Source organism: Rutidosis leptorrhynchoides, chromosome 2 (assembly GCF_046630445.1).
Source record: "Rutidosis leptorrhynchoides isolate AG116_Rl617_1_P2 chromosome 2, CSIRO_AGI_Rlap_v1, whole genome shotgun sequence".
Classification (NCBI taxonomy): Eukaryota; Viridiplantae; Streptophyta; class Magnoliopsida; order Asterales; family Asteraceae; genus Rutidosis; species Rutidosis leptorrhynchoides.
The window spans coordinates 143,381,142-143,388,815 of NC_092334.1; positions in this window are offsets into that span (position 1 = coordinate 143,381,142).

The following is a 7,674-nucleotide window of genomic DNA, read 5'->3' on the forward strand; positions in this document are numbered from 1 at the left end:
GTGAAGGTATGCGTAGCGTACTTCACTTTGTCCTCTTCAGTACACTTACTTATGGCAAACACCGATTCGACCTTCTCGGTCCACCGTTTCAATCCGATCGGTCCTTCGGTTCCATCAAATTCCAAAGGTTTGCAGGCAGTGAATTCTTTGTAGGTTCATCCTACACGATTTCCTGTACTGCTAGATCCAAGGTTATTGTTGGTATGTAGCGCAGCCTGTACTGCGGCTATGTTTGAAGCTAGAAAAGTACGGAATTCCTCTTCATTCATATTCACGGTGTGTCGAGTAGTCGGTGCCATTTCCTTCAAAATAGTCAAATGGAACAAGTTAATCATACAGAATATTAAGAGTAGTTAATCGTATTTCGTAGGATAATATGAACTCATTTATAAAAGCTTTTTCTTCATATTAGCGTTTTATAAGTTTAAATTCGGGTAGTACCTACCCGTTAAGTTCATACTTAGTAGCTAATATACAATTCAACTACTACAATTCTATATGAAAAACTGATTATAATAATATTTCGCGTTCAAACTTTTACACAATATTTTACAAACTTACAATACCACTTATTTTACATATAGCATGAAATATAGCACACAATAAATTTGATACAAGATGGTTTTGAAGATAATTCTACCTAGTACACAAGTCGTTCAGCAAAGGCAATAAAGACACGTAATTCATACGTCCAGAAACAAGTCATGCATTCTGGTTTTACTAGGATTACTTCCCATCCTTGGTCTTGTGGAACATAACCGTTATGGCCGTTGATAAGACAGCGTGTTGTAACGTCGTCAAAGGGACGAGGGTTACGTAATGTCCAACAGTCCCATAACAATCTAAAAACCTCATTTCTTACCCCAATTACCGACTCCGTCACTTGTGGGAACGTTTTGTTTAATAGTTGTAGCCCGATGTTCTTGTTCTCACTTTGGTGAGAAGCGAACATTACTAATCCGTAAGCATAACATGCTTCTTTATGTTGCATGTTAGCCGCTTTTTCTAAATCACGAAGTCCAATATTCGGATATATTGAGTCAAAATAATTTCTTAACCCATTACGTAAAATAGCATTTGGGTTCCCCGCAATATATGCGTCAAAGTAAACACATCGTAACTTATGGATTTCCCAATGTGATATCCCCCATCTTTCGAACGAAAGCCTTTTATAAACCAAGGCATTCTTGGAACGTTCTTCGAATGTCTTACAAACTGATCTCGCCTTAAATAGTTATGCCGAAGAATTCTGACCGACTCTAGACAAGATTTCATCAATCATGTCTCCGGGTAGGTCTCTTAAAATATTGGGTTGTCTATCCATTTTGTGTTTTTATACTGTAAAATAGACAAGAGTTAGATTCATAAAAAAAAATACCTATTAATACAAGCAATTTTTACATATATCATAAAGCATAAGCACACTATATTACTTATATTACACCACACGAATACAACTATCTTATATTACACCACACGAATACAACTATGTTAGAAACTATATATTTTTAACATGTGAATATTATGTGATATATTAATCTCTTAACGCGTTTGATATTATGTGATAGATGTCTACCTCTAGAACAAGTCCCATTGACTCACCTAATAATAATGAAGAGTCAAATGTAAATTGGAATGATTCGTGGACTGATTCACAAGTTCCCGAAGAGGAACCAGAAGAAGAGTCGGAACCGGAAGAAGAATCGGAACCGGAAGAAGAATCAGAACCGGAAGAAGAAATAGAACCGGTGGGGGAAATAATAAAACGGTTAAGTAAAAGAGAATCCTCAACCAACCAACCAAGGTTAATTATGGTCAATGGTGTTTCCGCCAAGGAAGCAAAATATTGGGAGGATTACCAATTCTCTGATGAATCGGATTCCGACGAGAATTCCGATGATGTTATAGAAATTACCCCAACTGAATTTAAAAAGGCAAAAGAAAATAATAAGGGAAAGGGCATAAAAATAGAGAAATCTAATTCCAACCCCGATGAACTTTATATGTATCGTCAACCCCCGAAGTCCTTAAGTTGTAACAATGACCCGGGAACCTCTAAACCACCAGGTTTTTCTAAACTAATGTGGACAACGACGGCTCGTATTAGGGGAACATCATATATCCCTAGAAACTTGGCAAAACGAACCAAAACCGAACAAGAAGAAACGAGCGAGTCGGAATAAGATAGTTGTATTCGTGTGGTGTAATATATGTAATATAGTGTGCTTATGCTTTATGATATATGTAAAAATTGCTTGTATTAATAAGTATTTTTTTTATGAATCTAACTCTTGTCTATTTTACAGTATAAAAACACAAAATGGATAGACAACCCAATATTTTAAGAGACCTACCCGGAGACATGATTGATGAAATCTTGTCTAGAGTCGGTCAGAATTCTTCGGCACAACTATTTAAGGCGAGATCAGTTTGTAAGACATTCGAAGAACGTTCCAAGAATGCCTTGGTTTATAAAAGGCTTTCGTTCGAAAGATGGGGGATATTACATTGGGAAATCCATAAGTTACGATGTGTTTACTTTGACGCATATATTGCGGGGAACCCAAATGCTATTTTACGCAACGGGTTAAGAAATTATTTTGACTCAATATATCCGAATATTGGACTTCTTGATTTAGAAAAAGCGGCTAACATGCAACATAAAGAAGCATGTTATGCTTACGGATTAGTAATGTTCGCTTCTCACCAAAGTGAGAACAAGAACATCGGGCTACAACTATTAAACAAAACGTTCCCACAAGTGACGGAGTCGGTAATTGGGGTAAGAAATGAGGTTTTTAGATTGTTACGGGACTGTTGGACATTACGTAACCCTCGTCCCTTTGACGACGTTACAACACGCTGTCTTATCAACGGCCATAACGGTTATGTTCCACAAGACCAAGGATGGGAAGTAATCCTAGTAAAACCAGAATGCATGACTTGTTTCTGGACGTATGAATTACGTGTCTTTATTACCTTTGCTGAACGACTTGTGTACTAGCTAGAATTATCTTCAAAACCATCTTGTATCAAATTTATTGTGTGCTATATTTCATGCTATATGTAAAATAAGCGGTATTGTAAGTTTGTAAAATATTGTGTAAAAGTTTGAACGCGAAATATTATTACAATCAGTTTTTCATATAGAATTGTAGTAGTTGAATTGTATATTAGCTACTAAGTATGAACTTAACGGGTAGGTACTACCCGAATTTAAACTTATAAAACGCTAATATGAAGAAAAAGCTTTTATAAATGAGTTCATATTATGCTACGAAATACTATTAACTACTCTTAATATTCTGTATGATTAACTTGTTCCATTTGAGTATTTTGAAGGAAATGGCACCGACGACTCGACACACCGTGAATATGAATGAAGAGGAATTCCGTACTTTTCTAGCTTCAAACATAGCCGCAGTACAGGCTGCGCTACATACCAACAATAACCTTGGATCTAGCAGTACAGGAAATCGTGTAGGATGCACCTACAAAGAATTCACTGCCTGCAAACCTTTGGAATTTGATGGAACCGAAAGGACCGATCGGATTGAAACGGTGGACCGAGAAGGTCAAATCGGTGTTTGCCATAAGTAAGTGTACTGAAGAGGACAAAGTGAATTACGCTACGCATACCTTCACAGGTTCTGCGTTAACATGGTGGAATACCTATCTAGAGCAAGTGGGACAAGATGATGCGTACGCACTACCGTGGTCAGCATTCAAGCACTTGATGAACGAGAAGTACCGTCCCAGAACCGAGGTCAATAAGCTCAAGACAGAACTTAGAGGGTTACGAACCCAAGGATTTGATATTACCACATACGAAAGACGATTCACAGAATTGTGCCTATTGTGTCCGGGAGCATTCGAAGATGAGGAAGAGAAGATCGACGCGTTTGTGAAAGGATTACCGGAAAGAATCCAAGAAGATATAAGTTCACACGAGCCCGCCTCCATACAACAGGCATGTAGAATGGCTCACAAACTAGTGAACCAGATTGAAGAAAGAATTAAAGAACAGACTGCTGAAGAGGCCAATGTGAAGCAAGTCAAAAGAAAGTGGGAGGAAAACAGTGATAAGAATCACCAATATAACAACAACAGCAATTACAACAATAATCGCAACAATTATCCCAACAATCGCAACATCAATCGCAACTACAACAAACGGCCCAACAACAACAACAACAACAACAACAACAACAACAGCAACTACAACAATCATCCCAACAACAATAATAACCGCAACAACAACAACAATCAGAAGCAGCTATGCCAAAGGTGTGAAAAGTATCACTCGGGGTTCTGCACCAAATTTTGCAACAAGTGTAAAAGAAATGGTCATAGCGCGACGAAATGTGAGGTCTACGGACCAGGGGTTAATAGAACGAAAGGAACAAATGGTGTCGGAACGAGTAATGGCGGAGCAAGTAGTGTCGGAGCAAGTTATGCCAATGTAGTTTGTTATAAATGTGGAAAACCGGGCCACATTATTAGAAATTGCCCGAACCAGGAGAACACGAATGGACAAGGTCGCGGAAGAGTTTTCAATATTAATGCGGCAGAGGTACAGGAAGACCCGGAGCTTGTTACGGGTACGTTTCTTATTGACAATAAATCTGCTTACGTTTTATTTGATTCGGGTGCGGATAGAAGCTATATGAGTAGAGATTTTTGTGCTAAATTAAGTTGTCCATTGACGCCTTTGGATAGTAAATTTTTACTCGAATTAGAAAATGGTAAATTAATTTCAGCAGATAATATATGTCGGAATCGAGAAATTAAACTAGTTAGCGAAACATTTAAGATTGATTTGATACCAGTAGAGTTAGGGAGTTTTGAAGTGATAATCGGTATGGACTGGTTGAAAGAAGTGAAAGCAGAGATCGTTTGTTACAAAAATGCAATTCGCATTATACGAGAAAAAGGAAAACCCTTAATGGTGTACGGAGAAAAGGGCAACACGAAGCTACATATTATTAGTAATTTGAAGGCACAAAAACTAATAAGAAAAGGTTGCTATGCTGTTCTAGCACACGTCGATAAAGTACAAACTGAAGAAAAGAGCATCAATGATGTTCCCATTGCAAAAGAATTTCCCGATGTATTTCCGAAAGAATTACCGGGATTACCCCCACAGCGATCCGTTGAATTTCAAATAGATCTTGTACCAGGAGCTGCACCAATAGCTCGTGCTCCTTACAGACTCGCACCCAGCGAGATGAAAGAACTGCAAAGCCAATTACAAGAACTTTTAGAGCGTGGTTTCATTCGACCAAGCACATCACCGTGGGGAGCTCCTGTTTTGTTTGTCAAGAAGAAAGATGGTACATTCAGGTTGTGTATCGACTATCGAGAGTTGAACAAACTTACCGTCAAGAACCGCTACCCACTACCGAGAATCGACGACTTATTTGATCAACTACAAGGCTCGTCTGTTTATTCAAAGATTGACTTACGTTCCGGGTATCATCAAATGCGGGTGAATGAAGATGATATTCCAAAGACTGCTTTCAGAACACGTTACGGTCATTACGAGTTCATGGTCATGCCGTTTGGTTTAACTAATGCACCATCTGTGTTCATGGACCTTATGAACCGAGTGTGTGGACCATACCTTGACAAGTTTGTCATTGTTTTCATTGATGACATACTTATTTACTCAAAGAATGACCAAGAACACGGTGAACATTTGAGAAAGGTGTTAGAAGTATTGAGGAAGGAAGAATTGTACGCTAAGTTTTCAAAGTGTGCATTTTGGTTGGAAGAAGTTCAATTCCTCGGCCACATAGTGAACAAAGAAGGTATTAAGGTGGATCCGGCAAAGATAGAAACTGTTGAAAAGTGGGAAACCCCGAAAACTCCGAAACACATACGCCAGTTTTTAGGACTAGCTGGTTACTACAGAAGGTTCATCCAAGACTTTTCCAGAATAGCAAAACCCTTGACTGCATTAACGAATAAAGGGAAGAAATTTGAATGGAATGATGAACAAGAGAAAGCGTTTCAATTATTGAAGAAAAAGCTAACTACGGCACCTATATTGTCATTGCCTGAAGGGAATGATGATTTTGTGATTTATTGTGACGCATCAAAGCAAGGTCTCGGTTGTGTATTAATGCAACGAACGAAGGTGATTGCTTATGCGTCTAGACAATTGAAGATTCACGAACAAAATTATACGACGCATGATTTGGAATTAGGCGCGGTTGTTTTTGCATTAAAGACTTGGAGGCACTACTTATATGGGGTCAAAAGTATTATATATACCGACCAAAAAAGTCTTCAACACATATTTAATCAGAAACAACTGAATATGAGGCAGCGTAGGTGGATTGAATTATTGAATGATTACGACTTTGAGATTCGTTACCACCCGGGGAAGTCAAATGTGGTAGCCGATGCCTTGAGCAGGAAGGACAGAGAACCCATTCGAGTAAAATCTATGAATATAATGATTCATAATAACCTTACTACTCAAATAAAGGAGGCGCAACAAGGAGTTTTAAAAGAGGGAAATTTAAAGGATGAAATACCCAAAGGATCGGAGAAACATCTTAATATTCGGGAAGACGGAACCCGGTATAGGGCTGAAAGGATTTGGGTACCAAAATTTTAAGATATGAGAGAAATGTTACTTAGAGAAGCTCATAAAACCAGATACTCAATACATCCTGGAACGGGGAAGATGTACAAGGATCTCAGGAAATATTTTTGGTGGCCGGGTATGAAAGCCGATGTTGCTAAATACGTAGGAGAATGTTTGACGTGTTCTAAGGTCAAAGCTGAGCATCAGAAACCATCAGGTCTACTTCAACAACCCGAAATCCCGGAATGGAAATGGGAAAACATTACCATGGATTTCATCACTAAATTGCCAAGGACTGCAAGTGGTTTTGATACTATTTGGGTAATAGTTGATCGTCTCACCAAATCAGCACATTTCCTGCCAATAAGAGAAGATGACAAGATGGAGAAGTTAGCACGACTGTATTTGAAGGAAGTCGTCTCCGGACATGGAATACCAATCTCTATTATCTCTGATAGGGATGGCAGATTTATTTCAAGATTCTGGCAGACATTACAGCAAGCATTAGGAACTCGTCTAGACATGAGTACTGCCTATCATCCACAAACTGATGGGCAAAACGAAAGGACGATACAAACGCTTGAACACATGCTACGAGCATGTGTTATTGATTTCGGAAACAGTTGGGATCGACATCTACCATTAGCAGAATTTTCCTACAACAACAGCTACCATTCAAGCATTGAGATGGCGCCGTTTGAAGCACTTTATGGTAGAAAGTGCAGGTCTCTGATTTGTTGGAGTGAAGTGGGGGATAGACAGATTACGGGTCCGGAGATTATACAAGAAACTACCGAGAAGATCATCCAAATTCAACAACGGTTGAAAACCGCCCAAAGTCGACAAAAGAGCTACGCTGACATTAAAAGAAAAGATATAGAATTTGAAATTGGAGAGATGGTCATGCTTAAAGTTGCACCTTGGAAAGGCGTTGTTCGATTTGGTAAACGAGGGAAATTAAATCCAAGGTATATTGGACCATTCAAGATTATTGATCGTGTCGGACCAGTAGCTTACCGACTTGAGTTACCTCAACAACTCGCGGCTGTACATAACACTTTCCACGTCTCGAATTTGAA